Below are 10,364 nucleotides of genomic sequence, written 5' to 3'. Positions count from 1 at the left end.
CGTGTTCTTCGCACAGTGGCGTCGACTAAGCAGCTGTACACGAAAGTGGGGTAAAATCGTGAGTTTGAGCCACCGTCGGTATTTGAGTGTAGGAGACATCTAGTAGTGAAATAGTTCAAAGTGAAAGGTAGAGCTTGAAAAAGCAATTCACGGTGATAGGCTATGGAAAATCAATTGGATGTTTCAACTTCAGTCCTGCACTGAAGTATTTCATATTATTTTCAAAATTATAAGGAGATAACGAAGCCTTTTTAATTTTTGGCAGTAATACGAAGAAGCATTTATTTTCAATTATCGTACTCAAAAGTTTATTATTTTCTCAAGAGTTATAACAGTAATACCAACCAAGTAAATTTGTCCTAGGAAAATTTTATGATGATTATGATTCGAATTTGCAAACCTGAGGTCAAATAAAAAAGAAGTTCAGATCGTCTGCTCTGGTCAAGTGGTCGCCTCCCAGATCCGACTGAATTATCCTGGTTCTTACCATGGATATAATTCAAGATACCCCTCCAATCCAATACTGGTCAAAGCGCTGCTGATGGCGTGCCAATTACCTCGTCGAGAACGGTTTCTGTAGATTTGTCTTTGGGGTTGGCATGCTGGGGCTTAGGGAAAGGAGTTCTCTCCATAATCGCCCTCAATTGGATGTTGAAGACGCGTTTTAGGGTCCTCAACACGAAATAGGTGAGGCTGATTGGTCGAAAGTCCTTCGCGGATTCATTATCACGCCTGTCCGTTTGCAGTATGAAAACCACTCGTGCCCGTCTTCAAGACTGTGGTACATATTCCAAAGGTATGTAGCTCCGGTAAATCTCGACAAACATGACTGGCATTATGCCATCTGGGCTCAGAAATTTATAAGCTGGGAAGCTGCCTCGCACGGCTGGGACAGCTGCATACCCTCTAAGCAAGGCTGGCTCACAGTCCACCACGCTAGCGGGAAAGTGCGTCTGAACCAGCAGTTTAAAAATTTCAGCAAAATATTCCGCCGAGCAGTCTTCCGACTTTTTAGTGAGCCTTGCGGATTCGCTGGTGCTTTCCAACCAAGATCGCCTTTTGGCGATTTTGATGGCCGACTTGTACTTCTGCAGGCAGTCCTTGTATGGCTGCCAGTATTTATGTGTGTAGCAGATGTTGAAGATTTCCCTGGTCACGTTTCTGAGGCTTCTTGCTGTATTTAGCAGGGCACGAGACTCTAAAGGCGGTATCGAATGCCTTTTACAGGGCTCCGACCTTGCTCCGTGATCATCTCCGACAGCCTGGCCTCAACAGTCGTCCACACCTCCGGCGCTAGTTTGCCGCTAGCGGAATTGCCATCCGCTAGCGTCGCACGTAAGTGGCTCCTGGCCACTTCGCTTAAGGGTTTCGCAGTTCGTGCCTCATCGGCTGTCTGTTGCTGCTTACTTTTCTCCAGAGGCTGTTTAGTGTCCGAGCTCTTACCCACTCTGCTCCACTTGTGTTTTTGTTCGACCTCGTTTTGAGATCGATTGTGTTTGAGAGCAGAAGGCGAAGCCTACTGTCTGTCAGGCGTTTGTTGCAGTATTCCTCAACAATCGCCTGGTATTTGGTCAGGTCCTTTTCACCCCGCTTGTCGACAGTACCGGCCTCCTTATTCTTAGAGAGGTAGAGCCACTACCTTGAGCAGGACACCAGTGGACCTTCGCTTCTTAGCCGGTTTCCGATGACCGGCGTTCTTGTTGGTCTTTGCTTTTGAATGATCCCCCGACGTCGAGGGTTTCGGGTTAGGAGTACTATGAGTACTATGACTGGTACTTGATGGCAGTGGATTCCAGGCTGGAAACCACTAGTCCATCTACCGCTTTGCTCCAGAAGGTCCCTATGGTTGGTTTCAGCACAGCGGTGCTACGGCTGGTACCGATTGTACTGCTCTCGATGGCAACTGTCTCCTGGCTGGATGCCAGCAGCGCATCCTTTGATGATGCGTCTGGCATCACTACCTCTTCTTCTCTCGTCGGTTTATTTTGTTTTAAGTCTTGGCCCTACTAGTAGTCCGGGAAGAATGTCCACCCTGGCTAGCTCGGCCACCAGAGTAGGGATCGTATTGGAAACTGAAGGTGGCCAAGGTATTCAGAGTTCTCATACTCAAGACTAAGCTCCCCAGTGGCACGCATCCCTCGGCGTATGTTGTTCCTCCTTGGCTTGGGGTCCCATTAGAACCTTCTCCAGGGCAGGGAGGACGATCCCCGAGCTTTTGCTTAGGCTCATCCCCCCGCCAGATCCACTTGCCCCGAACACACTACCAGCAGGCAAGCAGATCTTTGTCAGTTGGACGGGCCTTCTCCCAGCCTGGATCACCGCGAGGAGGTCTTGTGAGGACTTGCTGAATTATGCAACTTTACCTGAAGCATAACCAGACCAAGCCGCCTTGTTTACTGGAATTTCGAATGGTCTCGGCCCCCCTGCCTACCACAAATTCTATAGGATTACGCTCACGTAGCTGAAGGCAGTGCTTTGAATTATCCGCGTGACGTTGTTTGTGATCGGTTATACGGTAGCGCTTGCGCACGAATTGAGGAAAGCAATAGGGCTTGACGACATTACAGCTGAGTTTTGGAGAGCGAAAAGCTGAAACCCAATACTATATTTCAGTGAACTCTTCAATTCGGTTATTGAGGAAGTTTGAACACCATCCAACTGGGAAGAAAGCACCACCATTCCCATATGGAAAAAGGGAGGCAGTCCACCAGAATGTTCAAATTACTGACCGATCCGGTCGCTGTCTTGTATTATAAAAATTTTTTAACGCATTTTTGACAATTGTATTCGCGTTATCATTCAAATAACCATGAACCAAGCCAGGTTTGTCAAGAACTGCGGAACTACTGACGCGATGTAAGCTGCGCAGTTACTCATGGAAAACACCGTGAGAAGCATCGCCCTCTTTGCATTGTATTTCTGAATTTAGAGAAGTCGTTTGTGTGCCACACAAACTCATCACCATATGTTCTGCGGTAAAACTGAGTACCAGAGGAATTACAAGACTGGGTCAAATTGTTCTATTGCTATCCGAAGAGTAAAGTTCGAGGTGGAAAGTATACCAAAACTACTTCTTGTCTCTGTCGGTGTTCATCAAGAAAGTGCCCTCTCGCCATTCCTCTTTGTTCTTGTTATGCACGCAGTCACGCGGGACATCCAACGTTCAGCGCCCTATATACTACCCCATGCAGATGATGTTTTCTTAGTGTTTCTTAGCAAAGCTGATCACGAGCAACCTGTTCAAAAATGAAATGATCGCCCCATGCAACGAACTAAATCTAAATGGAACATTGCGTCAGCAATGCATAAACCCAGATAGGAATTTGTCATTGGTCAGGTTGGACTATGTGACCCGTATAATTCGCATTTATACTCTATCTGGTATTGCCCTATCCAAGATTTGAGAAATATCCCTCTAGGATTGTTTGTGACGTTTAGCTAGGAAGTATGCTTAGCATTCAAATTGCCGGCTATAATATAATAATTATGCAGTCTGTTCAGTTCCAGTATTGTAAATATAGAATGGAATTCTTCCATGAACTTGGCTCCATTGTTTCCCACTGCATAGACTGACAGAATGTATAAATTCCCTCCTCTAGGCACTGAAAACAGAGTACAAGAGACGTCCATACATTTAAAGGTTTCAAATTCAGGCCTATTAATATGCTTGAAACGATCATGGCGACCCACAAGCATTCCGGTACCACCTCCCCCATCACAATTTCGTCTATCGTTCTTCACGAATTCAAAATCCTTGATTGCCTCGGACTGAGATAATGCCAGGCAACAGCCTGGCCAAGTGAAATCAAGGAGCTCCACTTTTCGGTGGATCCCTACGATGGAATTCACATTAGTAACGATGAATTGGAGACCATCCAGTGGTACTGCTGTGACTGCAGACTTAGCGGCGGGCATGCTGTTTGTGTAAATATTCTGTTATACTGTTTATTTATGTATTGTGTATGTGTAGCGTATGTTGCATGTTCTCACACATGGTTAATATTTTATTGAGGATGGTGTTCATCCTGCCACTTGCATCTTGTTGGGGATTCTTAGCTCCCCTTGTCGGACTACTTGTGCAAACGGGATCGCTGGGACAATTGGTGGCGAAGGGACGGTACCGTTCAACTTGACACTTTCGTCCTTTGAGCCGATTTTCATTCCTTAGCAAGCGTTCAAAGTGGTAATTGAGCGACCTGAAGCAGATCAGATCGTTTCCCCGGCTCTTGGGGTTTATCTGCACGAGAAAGTGCGGCAGAATTCGTTTTTCCAAAGCGGATCTCCTCGTACTAAAACGCGACACATCCAAGCCGCGACGCATCCAAGCCTTTCAGAAGGAATGTTTGCACCTTCTCTTCCTTTGGGGTATTGGTGAAGTGAGGGGCCTTCACCGCTCAAGGACTTCTCTTGCTTTCTTGTAAGCCGCCATTTTCTACATTTGAATTGGACTCTCTCATTTTGATAATAAAATCCGAGAGTCCTGCGGTCCTATTAAGTAGAGTGGCTAAATGTCCACTTCCTAATTTATATACATTAATGGGGGGCATCCATTCTCCCTTTTCTTTGTTTCGGGTGCTACTCGTGACCCCGGTGGGAACATTTTTTAAAATTTTCAATCCTACTTATATAGAATATAATCAGTTGTCATTTTTTCTTCATTTTTTTTTTTTTTTCTTTTAATTTTTTTGATACCTAAAACAAAAACTCATCCAGGTTTCCCTTTTCAAGGCTATGATTGCCTTGCACTTGTCACTACTGCGGCCTTCGTGAATGAATGCCGCCAGCATCCTCTTCTGGGACATTGGTCACTGTCTCTCATACCTTCAGCTTGATGTTTTTCTATGTCCTCCATACGGACAGATTCGCTGCTAAAAACTGGTTGCAGAAGTATTCGAAGAAAGTTTGATTTTTTTTCCTGCGTATCGTTGGACACAGCGGCCCCGCCTCCCCAGCTATTAGCTGCTCCGTAAGCTTTCCATTTTTCTCTATCAATATTGACATTTGATTTTTAATATCTTCGAGTGTCTTCGCCAGCTCGCCATTTCTTCTTTCAAGGTTGGTTATGCTTACTTTGGCTTTTTTTAGAACTGTATCCTACTCGTTGGCGACTCCACGGTCGATCCAAGTGTCCCTGGGAGGGATGGGTGGGAGCCGGTCTAGCCCGCCACCCGTCGGCGGGAAAAAAGTAACTTAAATAACAAATCAAATGTAAGCTAGTTTAGATTAAGTTTTAAATTACATTGAATTAATTAAGTAAAGTTGCTACTAATAATAATTATTAATATCTTTTTCTATTATTATTGAAATTTAATTTATTTTAAATTTTAAACTCTTTATATTAATAATATTAATTTGTAGGTTTTCTTGAGTATATAAACAAAGAAACCAGATTGTTTTTTTTTAAATTAGCAAACCGAATCCAACTTTTAAGCTTACAATGTTGAAAATATCTGATATTCTTCAAATTTCTCAAAAATGCTGGCTGGACGGGGAATCCCCCAAATATTTTTGCGAATTCCTGATAGAACGAGCGACAACGCATTATTATTTGAAAATCGTGTTATACGAACGTTTCCTCTTCAAGGAGCACAACCCCGCACAAGATCCAAACTGCACGGCACAATTTAGCCCAAAACAGACGATAAATTGCTTTGTTTACGTATCAAAAGTCACGCTCTAGTACTTCACAAGGCATATATCCCACTTTGACAGCTTGTCTTCGTGAGTGCGGGAGAAAAAGAGAGGCGAATTACACCTGTGCAAGTGGGCTCTCCTCCAATTGCACGAGAAAGAGTTGAACTTAGAAAAGTTGAAAATTTTGGAAAGGTCGGAGCTCGGGCGGGACGACACAGTCGTCAAAAATTTTGTGCAGTTCAGAGCAAGGATCGAGGAAAAGGTTCGTCTCGCGTAGTGCACGGCGTGTTCCTGGCAGTATTCAGTCAGTAATTTGTCGAGCGAGTGTGGAGTGGCCAGTGCGTGTGGAATTTAGTGAAAATTGTTGACAAAGAGGCAGCCAGCGGCCGTCGTCCGTGGAGAGTGTGTGGTGGCCTAAAAACTCGTTTTCACACCTGAAAGATTTGTGACGTTTACAAAATACAGTCGGATCGCTGCGGCTGCAGGTGAAATCTTGGGAAAATGATGGTTTGCAAGTGGTTTTGTGTGGAAGTTGCAGAGTCGGCCGATGCGTCGGCAACAGGAAGACTCCTGGCCCATTATTGATTTTTCGCTTCCGTGGGAGATGCTGGGCCGTGGACATGTCAGCAGCAGCGTTCAGCGACTCCGACACAGTTTCACTTTTGTGTTCATTTGCTGCTGGCCGCTGTCGTCATCGTCATCAGTTGGCGAAGATTTCTCTTAAAACGCTTGAACTGCTCCACGGCCCCACAGCAGCCGAGCGCTCGTCATCCGTCCGCGTCTCGACACTCCGCGCGGCTCGAATTTCCGTTTGCGAGTCGTCGTCGTCTTTTTCTAATGCAAATAAGTAGAAATTCGGTAGTTTGAAGTGTAACGAGTTCTTATTTTTCTTGTGTCGCTGGTCCGGTGCCCGACTGGCGATCCTGCGTGGGTGGCGGCGATTCCTGCTTGTGGCTGGGCCGCGGAGCTGGTGAAGGACTTCGTGATTGATGGCCGTGGAAAGGTTGGACGGCGACGAGTAGGTGAATGGAGATGATGTGATGTAGCATTTCAAACCGTGCAAATGACGCATTGATGATCGCAACCCGCTCACCAGGAAGTTTTGTGGCGAGCACACTGGGTCCAAGCAAGTTACGGACATTCGATTTCGGTTGGAAGGGAGGCGTTTGCATTCGAAAGGGGAACTCGTTTAAGTGACCTTCAGTGGGGGTGTCTAAGATGCTTGTGCAGATCGTGTCAAGGATCATTTCTCGCACAATGAAGACCATTCGAGCTTAACCCAAATAATTTCGTTTGCAATAACGCTTTCTGGGATCTGCCTCCAGGAAATGAGAAGTGTTCATTTCTGTTCAGTCCACCATAGTTTGGAAGCTTTGGCTACGAATTAAGGGCACAACCAAGTTGGAAGTTGTCGACATGGCTCCCAACAATAGCTACAAAGTTTGAAAATATTTCCAATAGAATGCAACCCTGTCTTTGTATTTCACTTAAGTTTTCATCTCAGCAATGACCAACCCCAAGAATATTCGGCGTACAAACTGTATAAATTTTTGAAGATGCATTGTTCGATTTGCTTTAGTTCCCAGAAGAAGAATTTGATTGACACTGACAACTTCCGCGTGGATCACGTTGGGTTGGTCAAGATTTCAGTATCAAAGGAACCATAAAGTTGGTGTGGTGCTGCCAGAGAGTATAATGTGGATGATACTTTAGTTAAGTTGATCTATGTGATGCAAACACAGTGATTGTTGTACGCTGAAGTGGGTGTGCAACGCTAAGTGACAAAAGAAACAAGGAGAGGATGCCCCCAAGAACCTTTGCGGAGTATGTTGAGTGCTTCACTGCTATATGAACTACAAGAACTGCTAGTACATACTCAAGTATATGCGGATGACGTGGTTGTGTTAGCTGTTGATTGAGACCTCGGAAAGGCGTGTGGAAACACACAACGCGCCTTTGATTTGATTGACAGTTGGTGCCTCCCCCATGAGCTTTCAGTAAATCCAAATAAAACCACAATTGTATCGCTACAAAAAGGAGTAAACTAAACGATCGTTGCTTACCAAACATTATGGGAGTAACCCTTCAACTCTCCTCAGCAGTGAAATCTCTGCCAGTTATTTTAGATAAGAAGTTTTTTTGGAACAAACATGTAGAGGCAAAGCTGAAATGAGCCCTCAAAGTCGCAAAGAACTGTATGTTTCGGTGTAACCGGTAGCATTTCAATCCTTGGATAGATATATTCAGAATACTGAAATGAAAACAGTTCATAGACTGATTTGTTAACGTTTACGGGGAAATAGCTGACGAGAAGGGCATAGAGCATTGGAAGAGACATTAAAAGAACCGAATGTAATTTTTGCAATGCCTCCTGATTCTCGAATCCATATGTTTGATAGGAGAAGCGCAGAGGAAGCAAGAACAGGCCAGAAGAATGCCTGGTAGAATAGGAGACCTACACAAATAGCCCAAAGTTCCCAAAAAATTCTGGAGCAGGGGCTTACCTTTCAGATAAAAATGAGAGGTGTGTATAATCTTCGGCTTATTCAGGTTTCTAAGATCGACAATCTGGCTCTTTGTCGGGAGATTGAAAAACAGGCTGCAACGAAAGTCAAGCTGCCCTGAAAGAAATAAGCTGTTTTTCGACCACTTCAAGTTCGATCAGGAGTTAGAAATCATTTGAACTCTACACCTATAGTGGAACTAGGCTGGCTATTTGGTCACTGCGGTGTAGAGAGTAATAAAGTTTCGCCCTAATGCCGCTATCAAGGACTGGTAATAAGCTTAACCGTAACTTTAAGAACAAGTGGCAGAACCTAAATGCTTTTTCTATTAGAACCAAATCAACATATTACAAAGTTTATCTTGTTGGAAAGCGGGAAGATATCCTTCAGGATGTCCTTTTTCCAACCATCTCGATCCATCCTATTAGTATACTCGGAACTTTGCAGGACCTAGTAGAAGGCGCTGTTTGCAATCTGCATTCGACGTATTAGATCGTCTATTTCATTTCCATCTTTCTTTTGCTGTACACCTAAGAATATAAAGTTGTTTACATTTTTGTTAGCTATTTTGTTGAAGTTTACCAGGGGCAAAAATTACAGGCTTACAAAAAAAATGTTTGATAAAATTTGATTTTATTAAACAATATATGTAGTTGCCTTCGAAGGGGTTACAACGATTACAGCGGTAATACAGTTTTTTTAATATAATTTTTATAGTACGATTTGTCTTTAGCCTCAAAATAGCTCCCAGTTTCGGGGATCACCTTTTCATCGGCGCTAAATTTCGTTCCAGCGAGTATTCTCTTGAGATGTGAGAACAGGAAAAAGTCCGGAGGGGGGGGGGGGTCTGGAGAATACGGTGGATGCGGAAGCAATTTGAAGCCCAATATTGTCACGGTTTTCATTGGTTTGTGACACGGTGTATTGTCTTGATGAAACAACACTTTCTTTTTTTTCAAATGGGGCCGTTTTTCTGCGATTTTATCTTTCAAACGTTCCAATAACCTATGTAATAGTCGCTGTTGATGGTTTTTCCCTTCCCAAGATGGTCGCTGAATATTATACCATGCGCATCCCAAAATACTGATGCCCTAGCCTTGCCAGCCGACTGTTGCGTCTCTGCACGGTTTGAAGTCCATTCACCAGGAGCAGTGACGATCGTTTTGATTCTGGTGTGAAATAATGGAGCCAAGTTTTGTCCATTGTCACATAACGACGCACAAATTCGGTTCTTTTTTATGGAGGAAGATCTTCAAACACTGCTCAGAATCGTCAACGTTTTTTTGATCGATTGTGAGCTCGCGTGGTGCCTACTTTGAACAAAGCTTTTGCATGCCCGAAAATTCATGCAGGATATATCCTACACGTTCCTTTGATATCTTTAGAGCCTCAGCTACCTCAATCAATTTCACTTTGCGGCCTATCAAAATTATTTTGCGGGTTTTTTTTTGTTTTCGTCCATAACATTTGGGACATCCCTCTCGGTGCTTATTTCGTTTCGTTTAAACTTAGCAAACCACTTCACAACGGTTGATTTTCCTAGTGCAAAGTGAGAATAATGCTTGTCAAGCGATGCTTTATTAACACATGAAATTCCTTTTTATTCAGTTTCTTTAAATTGACAAAAGTTGCTTCACTCAAAATGCTCTATCCCATAAACTAATAGTCCGACATCTGTTAAATTTGGATACGTGTCTTTGATTTGAAGATTTGATAATAATAACGCCATTATATATTATTATATATCCACTGGTCCACTTGGTATAAACATTTCCTTTGCTGATTTGAAAAATCGAGGCCATAATTTTTATATCGTCTGCATATACCAAAATTTGGCAGGACTTCTAGAACAGCGGGCCTTTTGTGTCCTTAGGCAACTTTCATATAACTTACTTCAGTACCGGATTGTACAGTACAGGTTTTTCACCCGACTTGTGCCTGAATCGCATCTGTTAAGCTATTGTTAATTCTGATTGTTGTGTGGAACGTGTCATTTTGTTAGGGCTTACCAGTTTTGCTGGAATTCTAAGTCAAGCATTACTTTGTACAGTACATTTCGGTCAACACTTTCGTAGGCTTGTTTTGAGTCAGCAAATATTTTATGGACGTCAATATTCAATTCCCAGCAGTTTTTAGCAATGATTTAAAGTGGTCAGTTGCCGCTTTCCAATTTGAAAACCCAATTATAATATCTTATCGGCGTACAGTCTAATTATTTTGTCTACA

The 10,364-nt window shown here is 43.5% G+C and overlaps 1 protein-coding gene across 9 annotated transcripts in view; it reads left to right on the top strand.

The window, feature by feature from the left end:
- The first annotated feature begins 5,736 nt into the window (after window positions 1-5,736).
- The window catches only part of LOC119653082 (ecotropic viral integration site 5 ortholog), a 57,909-nt gene continuing 53,281 nt past the window's right edge, over window positions 5,737-10,364 (top strand). For 3 of the 9 annotated variants that reach the window (XM_038057651.1, XM_038057643.1, XM_038057636.1), the window contains exon 1: window positions 5,737-6,119. The gene's annotated coding sequence lies outside the window, so the exon portion shown is untranslated. Of the gene's footprint in view, window positions 6,120-6,354; window positions 6,657-10,364 lie in introns of those variants that run through there. The other 6 variants (XM_038057623.1, XM_038057579.1, XM_038057659.1 and 3 more) reach the window with 4 other exon arrangements.

This window comes from Hermetia illucens, chromosome 1, assembly GCF_905115235.1.
Source record: "Hermetia illucens chromosome 1, iHerIll2.2.curated.20191125, whole genome shotgun sequence".
Classification (NCBI taxonomy): Eukaryota; Metazoa; Arthropoda; class Insecta; order Diptera; family Stratiomyidae; genus Hermetia; species Hermetia illucens.
Note: the sequence above shows the minus strand (reverse complement) of the source record. Positions and strands in the feature narration are given on the sequence as shown.